Genomic DNA, 18,114 nt, shown 5'->3' with positions numbered 1-18,114 from the left:
CTTCTTTGCAAAGAGGGAAAGGCCACTAATGAGACAGAAGAAGAGCTACAACTTCCAATAAAAAGAAAGCTTCATTTAACAGACAATATCAGGAGTCAGATTAAATATCAGGAGTAATTCTGACGCGCCAAACCCGCTCTGCAGTATATGTGGCGACAGGAAGATCAGCTGCTGGAGATTGTAAATGCAGGTGGCCTTAAAAGTATGTTTGAGACAACAACTCTGCTGGTGTTTGATTAAAATCAAGGCTGAATATCCTGAGATCACCACTAAAGCACTGAAAACCCTGCTTCCATTAACAACATCCTCTTTGTGAAGCGGGATGTTCTGTAGTGACGGCAATCAAAACTAAACGGAGTAGACTGGACATCAGGAACAGACTTCGGGTGTCATTGTCTCCCGTTACCCCCAGATGGGACCGTCTCGTTGCAGAGAAACAAGCTCAGGGCTCCACTGATTCAGCGTTTATTGTGAGTTGTATTTATTTATGCATTTTATATTTGTTTTCATGCTGATCGTATCATTTTATTTCGTCGTGTTTTTCCACCACACCTTGAAGAAGACCGGTCCGTGAAAATATTGTCTTACATGAAACCGGTCCGTGATGCAAAAAAGGTTGGGGACCTCTGGTCTACACAACGTAAATTCAAACTCTGTCATATACATCAGCATGAAACAGGACTTGGGAAGTTGAATTTGACGGCGGTTTGACACAATCTCAACTTGGTACAAAGAAGAAAAAAGTGTGGCCATTTAAAAAGCACTTTATGTTTTGGCTCGTAATTCCTCAACTGCGTGGTGGCCAAGCCAAATCCCTTTTCTTGACTTGGTTCAAGATTACACCTGTTTTTCCACCATTTTCTATAAAAACCATCAAAAGTTTTCCTTCACTCTTACTATTTGTATCCAATCTTGAAAGTCCCTTTATATACAGTAGATGCTTTTGTTTGATGCTACAGTATAACGTTATTCTTAAACTGGCTTTTGGCCTATTTCTTATTGGCATAGATTATTCACCCTAAATGGATTTAACCCCTGAGTGCATTGGACAATTGCAGCCAAATGTAGGTGTCGCTATAGCATTTAAATGACCATGACACATGACAAGTCTGACTCATGTTAAATTGTCAAATTCATCTTAGTCCTAAGTCTTAATATTTAGGTACTCTCCGAAATATTTAGTCACCATCAGATATCAGCATGATTACTAATGTGTTTTTTGACTGAAACGTTTTAAAACAAACAATTCTACACATCTTATGATTCAAATCTATTTTAGAGGATTATGCAGTTTTGGTGAAAGTAAAGAGTTGTTGTTTTTCTTGAGTGTGGAGCATTAGCAAACACACAGAGCCGGGCCAGCTTGCCCAACACATTCTCACTCCCAACTTGTCAAATACCAACTCTTGGTCAGTGGCCTTAACTTCAAATGATGGTTCCTCTCTAGCATCGGTTTAGGACATGTCAGGGACGCCGTTTCAGTCTCCGATCTAACATGCATAGTGTCTTTTCAAAAACAACTTCCTTGTTCACAGGAAACGTACAGTTTCCGCTCGTTACATGCATACCGTCTTTTTTCAAAACAAAGCAACGCAAGTTTACTTATGCAGCAAAATTCCTTGGTTAGGTTTGGAAAAGATCTTGGTTTGGGTCAAAACACGTACGTTTGTTACACAAAATAAGTACATTTTCCGTGTAATTGGTGTTAGTTACCTACTTAAGTTCTTTAACAAAACTACAGTAAAATAAGTCAACTTGACCTGGTTTCACACAAGACGCAAACAGCAGTCTGCTGGGTGAAAGTCTTGCGTTGACCTATCCAACCTCTTACCTGCCCTATGTACACTTTCTCGTTCTTTATGCTACATCAGCTGCTCTGACCATCTAATAAGGAGGTGGCTGAGTTTACATTGCCGGTGCGTCTCACACAGATGCTTAAAGGTGCCTCGATGAGACAGTATCAGACGGCGAGGGGCACCGACTGAGCATCCGTATTTGACGAGTAGGGAGTGAGAATGGGTCGTCTTCCCTGTTTAGAAATCTTAAAATCTCAGCAGCCGCTGAAGTAAGAGAGTGACTGGCCTTGTGGACACCCAGTGATATTTTCTGGTGATGCTGTGCAAATATTACTGACAACGTCAAAATACTATGTTGAAAAAGTGATCTGGGTTCGCCAGACATCAGCCATGGACACCTCCTTTTAAAATGCCGCAGTACACCGCCTCACCGCGATATCAGCACTGTCTATGCAGACTTGTATATTCTACCACACTGCTGTTATTAATTCTACGTCCTGATTGTCCCATCAGATTTTGGCCTCTCAGCAGAACATCTAACTCAGTATGCATTTGTGCAGCAGTGTCAATGAGCAGAAGAATGTCACTGTAAACTTACATGTGTAATCTTAACGTACTGTATGTTAAATTATACAAGATATCATACCTCATATAACATGGGGAGCGTGTATGTATGTGTGTGTGTTTCTCATCAGCTGGTTGATCTCTTCTTTGCAGTTGAAAGCCATGTAACAAAGGATGTGGATCGTGCATTAATTCACAGCAATTGAATTTTGTTGCAGAATTACTGACTTCATCACTGTTGGGTAATAAATTGTTTAAGTATTGTGAGACACGTTTTGTGTTTCTTTCATTGATGTCATTTTCTGCTGGCCAGCATGATGCTCTTAACAGGGACTTGACTTTGAAGTTCGAACAGTTTCATGTGCAATAAATGTTTATACATGTACATGGAGAGGATGCATGGGGTCTGGGAGTGGTGTAATTTATGTAAAATAAAGAGTATGAATTCTGCATTATTTTGGTTTCAAGCAGTATTTCATTGTGATAAGGTCAGGGATGTGACTGAAAGGTCGCTGACCAGGCTAGGAGATAAATGAGGTACACTCCTTTGGAGGGCAACTTTGGTATTCTTCAACTCTATTTCCTCTGTTTTTGTGACTAAGTGCGGGGACAACAGTATTTGAAATTAGTCCAGTATTGAGGGAGAACGCAGCAGACAGCAACCCTAAACGGATTGTAATGTATTTGCTCGACTCCTCGCTGTCAATGTACATCGACTAAAAGTGCTTGTTTTTGCCGCTGACAGGCTCAGCATTATTCTAAGTGTCTGACAACAATATGGAAAGAAACCTATAGAGAAATAAAACATTTTTCTTTACCTTTCGCTTTCTGTTTTTTCTTGTTGTGTTTAACTTTAAGCTAGATCAGACATGCCATAATATAACCATGATGGTTCCCACTCTCCATGTCTTAAGTGAGCAGACATTTGCCATAACAGATGTGTGGAAATGATCTGCTGTTAAATACTCCATCGCGGAGGATTGGCCTTTGTACATTGGTAAGGATGAAAGTATCTGTGCAGGTGGTGTACAAAAGAGTAGAAAACATAATTGGAGTAAAAAAAGTCCCCAAATAAAACCCAGAGGTTTAAGAGGCAGTATGCCTCAGACCGCAGAGTGTATTTAGATGGTATAATGCAACCCAGAGGGGTCCCTGAAGAGTTTAAATCAAGAAATTAGATAAAAGCAGGCCTCAAATCCATATTTATTTGGATGACACCAAACAAAAATGTTGCTTGGATTGATTATATCTATTATAACCAGTAACGGTTCAACAAACGTTAGGCCAGTGGGGAGCCAGTTTGGTCAAAAATAGGAATGACTGCACTGATAGTTTTTATTATATTCTCTCTGTTAGTTTGTTGCAACATACCCATTCTGAGAAAGGTCCTCACAAAGAGTCTGGTCAGACAGACAGACAGACAGAGAGAAAGTCAGAGAGACAGAGAGAGTCAAACAGAGAGAGAGTCAGACAGAGAGACAGAGTCAGACTGAAAGTCAGAGAGACAGACAGAAAGTCTGAGACAGAGTCAGACAGAGAGACAGAAAGAGTCAGAGAGAATGCTAGAGAGACAGACAAAGTCAGACAGACTGAATCAGACAGACAGATTCAGAGAGACAGACAGAAAGTCAGAAAGACAGAGTCAAACAGAGACAGAGTCAGAGAGAGAGACAGAGTCAGACGACGGACAGAACGTCAGACAGACTGAATCAGACAGACCGATTCAGATAGAAAGTCAGAGAGACAGACAGAAAGTCAGAGTTTCTCGTGTAAAGCCAACGTGATAACCACTACACTACGGAAACTGCTGAAGATGACTTTTACGCACGTGCCCAGGCTCAATGCACCATTCACACTTGACTGCAAACATTTCAGATGCCAGACGACATGATTTCCGAATGGATTCAGTCACAGCTGCTGTGTCATTGAGTGACAGTAAATGTCTAGTACACTTAAAGCCTCCCCTGTATAGCTCTAAGAATTCCCTTTAAAGGCCGGAACAGCGCCACTTTTTTTTCATTAGCCCAAAAACGCTACTAGCGCAGTCCTCGTTAGTATAGTGGATAGTATCTCTGCTTGTCACGTGGAAGACCAGGGTTCGATTCCCTGACGGGGAGTTTTCTACCAGTTGCTAGAACGACAACAGCCATTTAACACAGAGACCATACATATCAAGCATGTTCCTGCTGTCAGAGACCGCTTCACATTAACGATATGATTGCCTACCTCGGCATGCATGAAAGGTTGCGCATCAGAATGGAAAATTCTGCCTCTTTTCATCCAGTTTGCTGGGAAGGCTAGTCAGAACGCTTTGATTGTGTGGAGGAAAAGCTAACCCTGGGGCAGTTGTACTTACCTAGTTTCTGACAATTCCACTACATAGAGTGTTATTGTGTGGAGTAAGCAGGAACAAAGAATACTGTTTCCGCCCAGCTTCGAACGGGGGACTTTTCGCGTGTAAAGCGAACGTGATAACCACTACACTACGGAAACTGCTGAAGATGACTTTTACGCACGTGCCCAGGCTCAATGCACCATTCACACTTGACTGCAAACATTTCAGATGCCAGACGACATGATTTCCGAATGGATTCAGTCACAGCTGCTGTGTCATTGAGTGACAGTAAATGTCTAGTACACTTAAAGCCTCCCCTGTATAGCTCTAAGAATTCCCTTTAAAGGCCGGAACAGCGCCACTGTTTTTTCATTAGCCCAAAAACGCTACTAGCGCAGTCCTCGTTAGTATAGTGGATAGTATCTCCGCTTGTCACGCGGAAGACCAGGGTTCGATTCCCTGACGGGGAGTTTTCTACCAGTTGCTAGAACGACAACAGCCTTTTAACACAGAGACCATACATATCAAGCATGTTCCTGCTGTCAGAGACCGCTTCACATTAACGATATGATTGCCTACCTCGGCATGCATGAAAGGTTGCGCATCAGAATGGAAAATTCTGCCTCTTTTCATCCAGTTTGCTGGGAAGGCTAGTCAGAACGCTTTGATTGTGTGGAGGAAAAGCTAACCCTGGGGCAGTTGTACTTACCTAGTTTCTGACAATTCCACTACATAGAGTGTTATTGTGTGGAGTAAGCAGGAACAAAGAATACTGTTTCCGCCCAGTTTCGAACGGGGGACTTTTCGCGTGTAAAGCCAACGTGATAACCACTACACTACGGAAACTGCTGAAGATGACTTTTACGCACGTGCCCAGGCTCAATGCACCATTCACACTTGACTGCAAACATTTCAGATGCCAGACGACATGATTTCCGAATGGATTCAGTCACAGCTGCTGTGTCATTGAGTGACAGTAAATGTCTAGTACACTTAAAGCCTCCCCTGTATAGCTCTAAGAATTCCCTTTAAAGGCCGGAACAGCGCCACTTTTTTTTCATTAGCCCAAAAATGCTACTAGCGCAGTCCTCGTTAGTATAGTGGATAGTATCTCTGCTTGTCACGTGGAAGACCAGGGTTCGATTCCCTGACGGGGAGTTTTCTACCAGTTGCTAGAACGACAACAGCCATTTAACACAGAGACCATACATATCAAGCATGTTCCTGCTGTCAGAGACCGCTTCACATTAACGATATGATTGCCTACCTCGGCATGCATGAAAGGTTGCGCATCAGAATGGAAAATTCTGCCTCTTTTCATCCAGTTTGCTGGGAAGGCTAGTCAGAACGCTTTGATTGTGTGGAGGAAAAGCTAACCCTGGGGCAGTTGTACTTACCTAGTTTCTGACAATTCCACTACATAGAGTGTTATTGTGTGGAGTAAGCAGGAACAAAGAATACTGTTTCCGCCCAGCTTCGAACGGGGGACTTTTCGCGTGTAAAGCGAACGTGATAACCACTACACTACGGAAACTGCTGAAGATGACTTTTACGCACGTGCCCAGGCTCAATGCACCATTCACACTTGACTGCAAACATTTCAGATGCCAGACGACATGATTTCCGAATGGATTCAGTCACAGCTGCTGTGTCATTGAGTGACAGTAAATGTCTAGTACACTTAAAGCCTCCCCTGTATAGCTCTAAGAATTCCCTTTAAAGGCCGGAACAGCGCCACTGTTTTTTCATTAGCCCAAAAACGCTACTAGCGCAGTCCTCGTTAGTATAGTGGATAGTATCTCCGCTTGTCACGCGGAAGACCAGGGTTCGATTCCCTGACGGGGAGTTTTCTACCAGTTGCTAGAACGACAACAGCCTTTTAACACAGAGACCATACATATCAAGCATGTTCCTGCTGTCAGAGACCGCTTCACATTAACGATATGATTGCCTACCTCTGCATGCATGAAAGGTTGCGCATCAGAATGGAAAATTCTGCCTCTTTTCATCCAGTTTGCTGGGAAGGCTAGTCAGAACGCTTTGATTGTGTGGAGGAAAAGCTAACCCTGGGGCAGTTGTACTTACCTAGTTTCTGACAATTCCACTACATAGAGTGTTATTGTGTGGAGTAAGCAGGAACAAAGAATACTGTTTCCGCCCAGTTTCGAACGGGGGACTTTTCGCGTGTAAAGCGAACGTGATAACCACTACACTACGGAAACTGCTGAAGATGACTTTTACGCACGTGCCCAGGCTCAATGCACCATTCACACTTGACTGCAAACATTTCAGATGCCAGACGACATGATTTCCGAATGGATTCAGTCACAGCTGCTGTGTCATTGAGTGACAGTAAATGTCTAGTACACTTAAAGCCTCCCCTGTATAGCTCTAAGAATTCCCTTTAAAGGCCGGAACAGCGCCACTTTTTTTTCATTAGCCCAAAAATGCTACTAGCGCAGTCCTCGTTAGTATAGTGGATAGTATCTCTGCTTGTCACGTGGAAGACCAGGGTTCGATTCCCTGACGGGGAGTTTTCTACCAGTTGCTAGAACGACAAGAGCCATTTAACACAGAGACCATACATATCAAGCATGTTCCTGCTGTCAGAGACCGCTTCACATTAACGATATGATTGCCTACCTCGGCATGCATGAAAGGTTGCGCATCAGAATGGAAAATTCTGCCTCTTTTCATCCAGTTTGCTGGGAAGGCTAGTCAGAACGCTTTGATTGTGTGGAGGAAAAGCTAACCCTGGGGCAGTTGTACTTACCTAGTTTCTGACAATTCCACTACATAGAGTGTTATTGTGTGGAGTAAGCAGGAACAAAGAATACTGTTTCCGCCCAGTTTCGAACGGGGGACTTTTCGCGTGTAAAGCGAACGTGATAACCACTACACTACGGAAACTGCTGAAGATGACTTTTACGCACGTGCCCAGGCTCAATGCACCATTCACACTTGACTGCAAACATTTCAGATGCCAGACGACATGATTTCCGAATGGATTCAGTCACAGCTGCTGTGTCATTGAGTGACAGTAAATGTCTAGTACACTTAAAGCCTCCCCTGTATAGCTCTAAGAATTCCCTTTAAAGGCCGGAACAGCGCCACTTTTTTTTCATTAGCCCAAAAATGCTACTAGCGCAGTCCTCGTTAGTATAGTGGATAGTATCTCTGCTTGTCACGTGGAAGACCAGGGTTCGATTCCCTGACGGGGAGTTTTCTACCAGTTGCTAGAACGACAAGAGCCATTTAACACAGAGACCATACATATCAAGCATGTTCCTGCTGTCAGAGACCGCTTCACATTAACGATATGATTGCCTACCTCGGCATGCATGAAAGGTTGCGCATCAGAATCGAAAATTCTGCCTCTTTTCATCCAGTTTGCTGGGAAGGCTAGTCAGAACGCTTTGATTGTGTGGAGGAAAAGCTAACCCTGGGGCAGTTGTACTTACCTAGTTTCTGACAATTCCACTACATAGAGTGTTATTGTGTGGAGTAAGCAGGAACAAAGAATACTGTTTCCGCCCAGTTTCGAACGGGGGACTTTTCGCGTGTAAAGCGAACGTGATAACCACTATACTACGGAAACTGCTGAAGATGACTTTTACGCACGTGCCCAGGCTCAATGCACCATTCACACTTGACTGCAAACATTTCAGATGCCAGACGACATGATTTCCGAATGGATTCAGTCACAGCTGCTGTGTCATTGAGTGACAGTAAATGTCTAGTACACTTAAAGCCTCCCCTGTATAGCTCTAAGAATTCCCTTTAAAGGCCGGAACAGCGCCACTGTTTTTTCATTAGCCCAAAAACGCTACTAGCGCAGTCCTCGTTAGTATAGTGGATAGTATCTCCGCTTGTCACGCGGAAGACCAGGGTTCGATTCCCTGACGGGGAGTTTTCTACCAGTTGCTAGAACGACAACAGCCTTTTAACACAGAGACCATACATATCAAGCATGTTCCTGCTGTCAGAGACCGCTTCACATTAACGATATGATTGCCTACCTCGGCATGCATGAAAGGTTGCGCATCAGAATGGAAAATTCTGCCTCTTTTCATCCAGTTTGCTGGGAAGGCTAGTCAGAACGCTTTGATTGTGTGGAGGAAAAGCTAACCCTGGGGCAGTTGTACTTACCTAGTTTCTGACAATTCCACTACATAGAGTGTTATTGTGTGGAGTAAGCAGGAACAAAGAATACTGTTTCCGCCCAGCTTCGAACGGGGGACTTTTCGCGTGTAAAGCGAACGTGATAACCACTACACTACGGAAACTGCTGAAGATGACTTTTACGCACGTGCCCAGGCTCAATGCACCATTCACACTTGACTGCAAACATTTCAGATGCCAGACGACATGATTTCCGAATGGATTCAGTCACAGCTGCTGTGTCATTGAGTGACAGTAAATGTCTAGTACACTTAAAGCCTCCCCTGTATAGCTCTAAGAATTCCCTTTAAAGGCCGGAACAGCGCCACTGTTTTTTCATTAGCCCAAAAACGCTACTAGCGCAGTCCTCGTTAGTATAGTGGATAGTATCTCCGCTTGTCACGCGGAAGACCAGGGTTCGATTCCCTGACGGGGAGTTTTCTACCAGTTGCTAGAACGACAACAGCCTTTTAACACAGAGACCATACATATCAAGCATGTTCCTGCTGTCAGAGACCGCTTCACATTAACGATATGATTGCCTACCTCGGCATGCATGAAAGGTTGCGCATCAGAATGGAAAATTCTGCCTCTTTTCATCCAGTTTGCTGGGAAGGCTAGTCAGAACGCTTTGATTGTGTGGAGGAAAAGCTAACCCTGGGGCAGTTGTACTTACCTAGTTTCTGACAATTCCACTACATAGAGTGTTATTGTGTGGAGTAAGCAGGAACAAAGAATACTGTTTCCGCCCAGTTTCGAACGGGGGACTTTTCGCGTGTAAAGCCAACGTGATAACCACTACACTACAGAAACTGCTGAAGATGACTTTTACGCACGTGCCCAGGCTCAATGCACCATTCACACTTGACTGCAAACATTTCAGATGCCAGACGACATGATTTCCGAATGGATTCAGTCACAGCTGCTGTGTCATTGAGTGACAGTAAATGTCTAGTACACTTAAAGCCTCCCCTGTATAGCTCTAAGAATTCCCTTTAAAGGCCGGAACAGCGCCACTGTTTTTTCATTAGCCCAAAAACGCTACTAGCGCAGTCCTCGTTAGTATAGTGGATAGTATCTCCGCTTGTCACGCGGAAGACCAGGGTTCGATTCCCTGACGGGGAGTTTTCTACCAGTTGCTAGAACGACAACAGCCTTTTAACACAGAGACCATACATATCAAGCATGTTCCTGCTGTCAGAGACCGCTTCACATTAACGATATGATTGCCTACCTCTGCATGCATGAAAGGTTGCGCATCAGAATGGAAAATTCTGCCTCTTTTCATCCAGTTTGCTGGGAAGGCTAGTCAGAACGCTTTGATTGTGTGGAGGAAAAGCTAACCCTGGGGCAGTTGTACTTACCTAGTTTCTGACAATTCCACTACATAGAGTGTTATTGTGTGGAGTAAGCAGGAACAAAGAATACTGTTTCCGCCCAGTTTCGAACGGGGGACTTTTCGCGTGTAAAGCGAACGTGATAACCACTACACTACGGAAACTGCTGAAGATGACTTTTACGCACGTGCCCAGGCTCAATGCACCATTCACACTTGACTGCAAACATTTCAGATGCCAGACGACATGATTTCCGAATGGATTCAGTCACAGCTGCTGTGTCATTGAGTGACAGTAAATGTCTAGTACACTTAAAGCCTCCCCTGTATAGCTCTAAGAATTCCCTTTAAAGGCCGGAACAGCGCCACTGTTTTTTCATTAGCCCAAAAACGCTACTAGCGCAGTCCTCGTTAGTATAGTGGATAGTATCTCCGCTTGTCACGCGGAAGACCAGGGTTCGATTCCCTGACGGGGAGTTTTCTACCAGTTGCTAGAACGACAACAGCCTTTTAACACAGAGACCATACATATCAAGCATGTTCCTGCTGTCAGAGACCGCTTCACATTAACGATATGATTGCCTACCTCGGCATGCATGAAAGGTTGCGCATCAGAATGGAAAATTCTGCCTCTTTTCATCCAGTTTGCTGGGAAGGCTAGTCAGAACGCTTTGATTGTGTGGAGGAAAAGCTAACCCTGGGGCAGTTGTACTTACCTAGTTTCTGACAATTCCACTACATAGAGTGTTATTGTGTGGAGTAAGCAGGAACAAAGAATACTGTTTCCGCCCAGCTTCGAACGGGGGACTTTTCGCGTGTAAAGCGAACGTGATAACCACTACACTACGGAAACTGCTGAAGATGACTTTTACGCACGTGCCCAGGCTCAATGCACCATTCACACTTGACTGCAAACATTTCAGATGCCAGACGACATGATTTCCGAATGGATTCAGTCACAGCTGCTGTGTCATTGAGTGACAGTAAATGTCTAGTACACTTAAAGCCTCCCCTGTATAGCTCTAAGAATTCCCTTTAAAGGCCGGAACAGCGCCACTGTTTTTTCATTAGCCCAAAAACGCTACTAGCGCAGTCCTCGTTAGTATAGTGGATAGTATCTCCGCTTGTCACGCGGAAGACCAGGGTTCGATTCCCTGACGGGGAGTTTTCTACCAGTTGCTAGAACGACAACAGCCTTTTAACACAGAGACCATACATATCAAGCATGTTCCTGCTGTCAGAGACCGCTTCACATTAACGATATGATTGCCTACCTCGGCATGCATGAAAGGTTGCGCATCAGAATGGAAAATTCTGCCTCTTTTCATCCAGTTTGCTGGGAAGGCTAGTCAGAACGCTTTGATTGTGTGGAGGAAAAGCTAACCCTGGGGCAGTTGTACTTACCTAGTTTCTGACAATTCCACTACATAGAGTGTTATTGTGTGGAGTAAGCAGGAACAAAGAATACTGTTTCCGCCCAGTTTCGAACGGGGGACTTTTCGCGTGTAAAGCCAACGTGATAACCACTACACTACAGAAACTGCTGAAGATGACTTTTACGCACGTGCCCAGGCTCAATGCACCATTCACACTTGACTGCAAACATTTCAGATGCCAGACGACATGATTTCCGAATGGATTCAGTCACAGCTGCTGTGTCATTGAGTGACAGTAAATGTCTAGTACACTTAAAGCCTCCCCTGTATAGCTCTAAGAATTCCCTTTAAAGGCCGGAACAGCGCCACTGTTTTTTCATTAGCCCAAAAACGCTACTAGCGCAGTCCTCGTTAGTATAGTGGATAGTATCTCCGCTTGTCACGCGGAAGACCAGGGTTCGATTCCCTGACGGGGAGTTTTCTACCAGTTGCTAGAACGACAACAGCCTTTTAACACAGAGACCATACATATCAAGCATGTTCCTGCTGTCAGAGACCGCTTCACATTAACGATATGATTGCCTACCTCGGCATGCATGAAAGGTTGCGCATCAGAATGGAAAATTCTGCCTCTTTTCATCCAGTTTGCTGGGAAGGCTAGTCAGAACGCTTTGATTGTGTGGAGGAAAAGCTAACCCTGGGGCAGTTGTACTTACCTAGTTTCTGACAATTCCACTACATAGAGTGTTATTGTGTGGAGTAAGCAGGAACAAAGAATACTGTTTCCGCCCAGTTTCGAACGGGGGACTTTTCGCGTGTAAAGCGAACGTGATAACCACTACACTACGGAAACTGCTGAAGATGACTTTTACGCACGTGCCCAGGCTCAATGCACCATTCACACTTGACTGCAAACATTTCAGATGCCAGACGACATGATTTCCGAATGGATTCAGTCACAGCTGCTGTGTCATTGAGTGACAGTAAATGTCTAGTACACTTAAAGCCTCCCCTGTATAGCTCTAAGAATTCCCTTTAAAGGCCGGAACAGCGCCACTGTTTTTTCATTAGCCCAAAAACGCTACTAGCGCAGTCCTCGTTAGTATAGTGGATAGTATCTCCGCTTGTCACGCGGAAGACCAGGGTTCGATTCCCTGACGGGGAGTTTTCTACCAGTTGCTAGAACGACAACAGCCTTTTAACACAGAGACCATACATATCAAGCATGTTCCTGCTGTCAGAGACCGCTTCACATTAACGATATGATTGCCTACCTCTGCATGCATGAAAGGTTGCGCATCAGAATGGAAAATTCTGCCTCTTTTCATCCAGTTTGCTGGGAAGGCTAGTCAGAACGCTTTGATTGTGTGGAGGAAAAGCTAACCCTGGGGCAGTTGTACTTACCTAGTTTCTGACAATTCCACTACATAGAGTGTTATTGTGTGGAGTAAGCAGGAACAAAGAATACTGTTTCCGCCCAGTTTCGAACGGGGGACTTTTCGCGTGTAAAGCGAACGTGATAACCACTACACTACGGAAACTGCTGAAGATGACTTTTACGCACGTGCCCAGGCTCAATGCACCATTCACACTTGACTGCAAACATTTCAGATGCCAGACGACATGATTTCCGAATGGATTCAGTCACAGCTGCTGTGTCATTGAGTGACAGTAAATGTCTAGTACACTTAAAGCCTCCCCTGTATAGCTCTAAGAATTCCCTTTAAAGGCCGGAACAGCGCCACTGTTTTTTCATTAGCCCAAAAATGCTACTAGCGCAGTCCTCGTTAGTATAGTGGATAGTATCTCTGCTTGTCACGTGGAAGACCAGGGTTCGATTCCCTGACGGGGAGTTTTCTACCAGTTGCTAGAACGACAACAGCCATTTAACACAGAGACCATACATATCAAGCATGTTCCTGCTGTCAGAGACCGCTTCACATTAACGATATGATTGCCTACCTCTGCATGCATGAAAGGTTGCGCATCAGAATGGAAAATTCTGCCTCTTTTCATCCAGTTTGCTGGGAAGGCTAGTCAGAACGCTTTGATTGTGTGGAGGAAAAGCTAACCCTGGGGCAGTTGTACTTACCCAGTTTCTGACAATTCCACTACATAGAGTGTTATTGTGTGGAGTAAGCAGGAACAAAGAATACCGTTTCCGCCCAGTTTCGAACGGGGGACTTTTCGCGTGTAAAGCCAACGTGATAACCACTACACTACGGAAACTGCTGAAGATGACTTTTACGCACGTGCCCAGGCTCAATGCACCATTCACACTTGACTGCAAACATTTCAGATGCCAGACGACATGATTTCCGAATGGATTCAGTCACAGCTGCTGTGTCATTGAGTGACAGTAAATGTCTAGTACACTTAAAGCCTCCCCTGTATAGCTCTAAGAATTCCCTTTAAAGGCCGGAACAGCGCCACTGTTTTTTCATTAGCCCAAAAACGCTACTAGCGCAGTCCTCGTTAGTATAGTGGATAGTATCTCCGCTTGTCACGCGGAAGACCAGGGTTCGATTCCCTGACGGGGAGTTTTCTACCAGTTGCTAGAACGACAACAGCCTTTTAACACAGAGACCATACATATCAAGCATGTTCCTGCTGTCAGAGACCGCTTCACATTAACGATATGATTGCCTACCTCGGCATGCATGAAAGGTTGCGCATCAGAATGGAAAATTCTGCCTCTTTTCATCCAGTTTGCTGGGAAGGCTAGTCAGAACGCTTTGATTGTGTGGAGGAAAAGCTAACCCTGGGGCAGTTGTACTTACCTAGTTTCTGACAATTCCACTACATAGAGTGTTATTGTGTGGAGTAAGCAGGAACAAAGAATACTGTTTCCGCCCAGTTTCGAACGGGGGACTTTTCGCGTGTAAAGCCAACGTGATAACCACTACACTACAGAAACTGCTGAAGATGACTTTTACGCACGTGCCCAGGCTCAATGCACCATTCACACTTGACTGCAAACATTTCAGATGCCAGACGACATGATTTCCGAATGGATTCAGTCACAGCTGCTGTGTCATTGAGTGACAGTAAATGTCTAGTACACTTAAAGCCTCCCCTGTATAGCTCTAAGAATTCCCTTTAAAGGCCGGAACAGCGCCACTGTTTTTTCATTAGCCCAAAAACGCTACTAGCGCAGTCCTCGTTAGTATAGTGGATAGTATCTCCGCTTGTCACGCGGAAGAGCAGGGTTCGATTCCCTGACGGGGAGTTTTCTACCAGTTGCTAGAACGACAACAGCCTTTTAACACAGAGACCATACATATCAAGCATGTTCCTGCTGTCAGAGACCGCTTCACATTAACGATATGATTGCCTACCTCTGCATGCATGAAAGGTTGCGCATCAGAATGGAAAATTCTGCCTCTTTTCATCCAGTTTGCTGGGAAGGCTAGTCAGAACGCTTTGATTGTGTGGAGGAAAAGCTAACCCTGGGGCAGTTGTACTTACCTAGTTTCTGACAATTCCACTACATAGAGTGTTATTGTGTGGAGTAAGCAGGAACAAAGAATACTGTTTCCGCCCAGTTTCGAACGGGGGACTTTTCGCGTGTAAAGCCAACGTGATAACCACTACACTACGGAAACTGCTGAAGATGACTTTTACGCACGTGCCCAGGCTCAATGCACCATTCACACTTGACTGCAAACATTTCAGATGCCAGACGACATGATTTCCGAATGGATTCAGTCACAGCTGCTGTGTCATTGAGTGACAGTAAATGTCTAGTACACTTAAAGCCTCCCCTGTATAGCTCTAAGAATTCCCTTTAAAGGCCGGAACAGCGCCACTTTTTTTTCATTAGCCCAAAAATGCTACTAGCGCAGTCCTCGTTAGTATAGTGGATAGTATCTCTGCTTGTCACGTGGAAGACCAGGGTTCGATTCCCTGACGGGGAGTTTTCTACCAGTTGCTAGAACGACAACAGCCTTTTAACACAGAGACCATACATATCAAGCATGTTCCTGCTGTCAGAGACCGCTTCACATTAACGATATGATTGCCTACCTCGGCATGCATGAAAGGTTGCGCATCAGAATGGAAAATTCTGCCTCTTTTCATCCAGTTTGCTGGGAAGGCTAGTCAGAACACTTTGATTGTGTGGAGGAAAAGCTAACCCTGGGGCAGTTGTACTTACCTAGTTTCTGACAATTCCACTACATAGAGCAGTGGTTCCCAAACTTTTTCTGTCAAGACCCCCTTTGATGATATAGGAACATTGGACGACCCCCCCCCCCCCCGCAACCCGACCCCAAATTTGTCTTGGTTTTTAATGAATTGCATTATAATGCATGAACTGTATAAAATATTTTTGCGCTTTAGACCAGTCACAAATCTGTCCATCTTTGTACATACTTCCTTCTCTTATCTTTATCTTTCTCTGTCGCTCCGTATCTTTCTCGCTCTGTGTCGCTGTGTGTCTCTCTCTCGTTCGCGCTCCCTCACTCTCTCTCTCCCTCGCTCGTTCGCGCTCTCTCGCTCGGGCGCGCGCTCGCTCTCGCTGGTTTTGCCACAGTCGGTCTGTGACATGAGCCGCTCTGGTGGCGTGGTTGGAACACAGTGCATGTCACGTCGGTTATTTTATATTGTTTTACCGGTGTATGTGTGCGTCTGTGTGTGTGGGTTGGTGATGAAGCCGCGACCCCCCTGTAGTACCACCGCGCCCCCCCTAGGGGTCGCGACCCCCACTTTGGGAACCACTGACATAGAGTGTTATTGTGTGGAGTAAGCAGGAACAAAGAATACTGTTTCCGCCCAGTTTCGAACGGGGGACTTTTCGCGTGTAAAGCCAACGTGATAACCACTACACTACAGAAACTGCTGAAGATGGCTTTTACGCACGTGCCCAGGCTCAATGCACCATTCACACTTGACTGCAAACATTTCAGATGCCAGACGACATGATTTCCGAATGGATTCAGTCACAGCTGCTGTGTCATTGAGTGACAGTAAATGTCTAGTACACTTAAAGCCTCCCCTGTATAGCTCTAAGAATTCCCTTTAAAGGCCGGAACAGCGCCACTGTTTTTTCATTAGCCCAAAAACGCTACTAGCGCAGTCCTCGTTAGTATAGTGGATAGTATCTCCGCTTGTCACGCGGAAGACCAGGGTTCGATTCCCTGACGGGGAGTTTTCTACCAGTTGCTAGAACGACAACAGCCTTTTAACACAGAGACCATACATATCAAGCATGTTCCTGCTGTCAGAGACCGCTTCACATTAACGATATGATTGCCTACCTCTGCATGCATGAAAGGTTGCGCATCAGAATGGAAAATTCTGCCTCTTTTCATCCAGTTTGCTGGGAAGGCTAGTCAGAACGCTTTGATTGTGTGGAGGAAAAGCTAACCCTGGGGCAGTTGTACTTACCTAGTTTCTGACAATTCCACTACATAGAGTGTTATTGTGTGGAGTAAGCAGGAACAAAGAATACTGTTTCCGCCCAGTTTCGAACGGGGGACTTTTCGCGTGTAAAGCCAACGTGATAACCACTACACTACGGAAACTGCTGAAGATGACTTTTACGCACGTGCCCAGGCTCAATGCACCATTCACACTTGACTGCAAACATTTCAGATGCCAGACGACATGATTTCCGAATGGATTCAGTCACAGCTGCTGTGTCATTGAGTGACAGTAAATGTCTAGTACACTTAAAGCCTCCCCTGTATAGCTCTAAGAATTCCCTTTAAAGGCCGGAACAGCGCCACTTTTTTTTCATTAGCCCAAAAATGCTACTAGCGCAGTCCTCGTTAGTATAGTGGATAGTATCTCCGCTTGTCACGCGGAAGACCAGGGTTCGATTCCCTGACGGGGAGTTTTCTACCAGTTGCTAGAACGACAACAGCCTTTTAACACAGAGACCATACATATCAAGCATGTTCCTGCTGTCAGAGACCGCTTCACATTAACGATATGATTGCCTACCTCGGCATGCATGAAAGGTTGCGCATCAGAATGGAAAATTCTGCCTCTTTTCATCCAGTTTGCTGGGAAGGCTAGTCAGAACGCTTTGATTGTGTGGAGGAAAAGCTAACCCTGGGGCAGTTGTACTTACCTAGTTTCTGACAATTCCACTACATAGAGTGTTATTGTGTGGAGTAAGCAGGAACAAAGAATACTGTTTCCGCCCAGTTTCGAACGGGGGACTTTTCGCGTGTAAAGCCAACGTGATAACCACTACACTACGGAAACTGCTGAAGATGACTTTTACGCACGTGCCCAGGCTCAATGCACCATTCACACTTGACTGCAAACATTTCAGATGCCAGACGACATGATTTCCGAATGGATTCAGTCACAGCTGCTGTGTCATTGAGTGACAGTAAATGTCTAGTACACTTAAAGCCTCCCCTGTATAGCTCTAAGAATTCCCTTTAAAGGCCGGAACAGCGCCACTTTTTTTTCATTAGCCCAAAAATGCTACTAGCGCAGTCCTCGTTAGTATAGTGGATAGTATCTCTGCTTGTCACGTGGAAGACCAGGGTTCGATTCCCTGACGGGGAGTTTTCTACCAGTTGCTAGAAC

At 44.9% G+C, this 18,114-nt stretch overlaps 25 non-coding genes across 25 annotated transcripts; 12 read left to right on the top strand and 13 right to left on the bottom strand.

The window, feature by feature from the left end:
- Positions 1-4,780: 4,780 nt before the first annotated feature.
- trnav-uac (transfer RNA valine (anticodon UAC)) lies at positions 4,781-4,853 on the bottom strand. Its single transcript has one exon. It is a non-coding gene; the product is annotated as a tRNA-Val (tRNA).
- A 240-nt stretch (positions 4,854-5,093) lies between these two features.
- Positions 5,094-5,165, top strand: trnad-guc (transfer RNA aspartic acid (anticodon GUC)). Its single transcript has one exon. It is a non-coding gene; the product is annotated as a tRNA-Asp (tRNA).
- Positions 5,166-5,468: 303 nt separating this feature from the next.
- On the bottom strand, positions 5,469-5,541 carry trnav-uac (transfer RNA valine (anticodon UAC)). Its single transcript has one exon. It is a non-coding gene; the product is annotated as a tRNA-Val (tRNA).
- Positions 5,542-6,156: 615 nt separating this feature from the next.
- trnav-uac (transfer RNA valine (anticodon UAC)) lies at positions 6,157-6,229 on the bottom strand. Its single transcript has one exon. It is a non-coding gene; the product is annotated as a tRNA-Val (tRNA).
- Positions 6,230-6,469: 240 nt separating this feature from the next.
- Positions 6,470-6,541, top strand: trnad-guc (transfer RNA aspartic acid (anticodon GUC)). The gene has a single exon. It is a non-coding gene; the product is annotated as a tRNA-Asp (tRNA).
- A 303-nt stretch (positions 6,542-6,844) lies between these two features.
- On the bottom strand, positions 6,845-6,917 carry trnav-uac (transfer RNA valine (anticodon UAC)). Its single transcript has one exon. It is a non-coding gene; the product is annotated as a tRNA-Val (tRNA).
- Positions 6,918-7,532: 615 nt separating this feature from the next.
- On the bottom strand, positions 7,533-7,605 carry trnav-uac (transfer RNA valine (anticodon UAC)). The gene has a single exon. It is a non-coding gene; the product is annotated as a tRNA-Val (tRNA).
- Positions 7,606-8,533: 928 nt separating this feature from the next.
- Positions 8,534-8,605, top strand: trnad-guc (transfer RNA aspartic acid (anticodon GUC)). The gene has a single exon. It is a non-coding gene; the product is annotated as a tRNA-Asp (tRNA).
- Positions 8,606-8,908: 303 nt separating this feature from the next.
- On the bottom strand, positions 8,909-8,981 carry trnav-uac (transfer RNA valine (anticodon UAC)). The gene has a single exon. It is a non-coding gene; the product is annotated as a tRNA-Val (tRNA).
- A 240-nt stretch (positions 8,982-9,221) lies between these two features.
- Positions 9,222-9,293, top strand: trnad-guc (transfer RNA aspartic acid (anticodon GUC)). The gene has a single exon. It is a non-coding gene; the product is annotated as a tRNA-Asp (tRNA).
- Positions 9,294-9,909: 616 nt separating this feature from the next.
- Positions 9,910-9,981, top strand: trnad-guc (transfer RNA aspartic acid (anticodon GUC)). The gene has a single exon. It is a non-coding gene; the product is annotated as a tRNA-Asp (tRNA).
- Positions 9,982-10,284: 303 nt separating this feature from the next.
- trnav-uac (transfer RNA valine (anticodon UAC)) lies at positions 10,285-10,357 on the bottom strand. Its single transcript has one exon. It is a non-coding gene; the product is annotated as a tRNA-Val (tRNA).
- A 240-nt stretch (positions 10,358-10,597) lies between these two features.
- Positions 10,598-10,669, top strand: trnad-guc (transfer RNA aspartic acid (anticodon GUC)). The gene has a single exon. It is a non-coding gene; the product is annotated as a tRNA-Asp (tRNA).
- Positions 10,670-10,972: 303 nt separating this feature from the next.
- On the bottom strand, positions 10,973-11,045 carry trnav-uac (transfer RNA valine (anticodon UAC)). Its single transcript has one exon. It is a non-coding gene; the product is annotated as a tRNA-Val (tRNA).
- A 240-nt stretch (positions 11,046-11,285) lies between these two features.
- Positions 11,286-11,357, top strand: trnad-guc (transfer RNA aspartic acid (anticodon GUC)). Its single transcript has one exon. It is a non-coding gene; the product is annotated as a tRNA-Asp (tRNA).
- A 616-nt stretch (positions 11,358-11,973) lies between these two features.
- Positions 11,974-12,045, top strand: trnad-guc (transfer RNA aspartic acid (anticodon GUC)). The gene has a single exon. It is a non-coding gene; the product is annotated as a tRNA-Asp (tRNA).
- Positions 12,046-12,348: 303 nt separating this feature from the next.
- On the bottom strand, positions 12,349-12,421 carry trnav-uac (transfer RNA valine (anticodon UAC)). Its single transcript has one exon. It is a non-coding gene; the product is annotated as a tRNA-Val (tRNA).
- Positions 12,422-12,661: 240 nt separating this feature from the next.
- trnad-guc (transfer RNA aspartic acid (anticodon GUC)) lies at positions 12,662-12,733 on the top strand. The gene has a single exon. It is a non-coding gene; the product is annotated as a tRNA-Asp (tRNA).
- A 303-nt stretch (positions 12,734-13,036) lies between these two features.
- On the bottom strand, positions 13,037-13,109 carry trnav-uac (transfer RNA valine (anticodon UAC)). The gene has a single exon. It is a non-coding gene; the product is annotated as a tRNA-Val (tRNA).
- Positions 13,110-14,037: 928 nt separating this feature from the next.
- Positions 14,038-14,109, top strand: trnad-guc (transfer RNA aspartic acid (anticodon GUC)). Its single transcript has one exon. It is a non-coding gene; the product is annotated as a tRNA-Asp (tRNA).
- A 991-nt stretch (positions 14,110-15,100) lies between these two features.
- Positions 15,101-15,173, bottom strand: trnav-uac (transfer RNA valine (anticodon UAC)). The gene has a single exon. It is a non-coding gene; the product is annotated as a tRNA-Val (tRNA).
- A 1,472-nt stretch (positions 15,174-16,645) lies between these two features.
- On the top strand, positions 16,646-16,717 carry trnad-guc (transfer RNA aspartic acid (anticodon GUC)). The gene has a single exon. It is a non-coding gene; the product is annotated as a tRNA-Asp (tRNA).
- Positions 16,718-17,020: 303 nt separating this feature from the next.
- Positions 17,021-17,093, bottom strand: trnav-uac (transfer RNA valine (anticodon UAC)). The gene has a single exon. It is a non-coding gene; the product is annotated as a tRNA-Val (tRNA).
- Positions 17,094-17,333: 240 nt separating this feature from the next.
- trnad-guc (transfer RNA aspartic acid (anticodon GUC)) lies at positions 17,334-17,405 on the top strand. Its single transcript has one exon. It is a non-coding gene; the product is annotated as a tRNA-Asp (tRNA).
- A 303-nt stretch (positions 17,406-17,708) lies between these two features.
- On the bottom strand, positions 17,709-17,781 carry trnav-uac (transfer RNA valine (anticodon UAC)). The gene has a single exon. It is a non-coding gene; the product is annotated as a tRNA-Val (tRNA).
- Positions 17,782-18,114: the final 333 nt, after the last annotated feature.

This window comes from Anarhichas minor, unplaced genomic scaffold (assembly GCF_050575085.1).
Source record: "Anarhichas minor isolate MPS153535 unplaced genomic scaffold, ASM5057508v1 ptg000017l, whole genome shotgun sequence".
In the NCBI taxonomy this organism is placed as follows: domain Eukaryota; kingdom Metazoa; phylum Chordata; class Actinopteri; order Perciformes; family Anarhichadidae; genus Anarhichas; species Anarhichas minor.
Note: the sequence above shows the minus strand (reverse complement) of the source record. Positions and strands in the feature narration are given on the sequence as shown.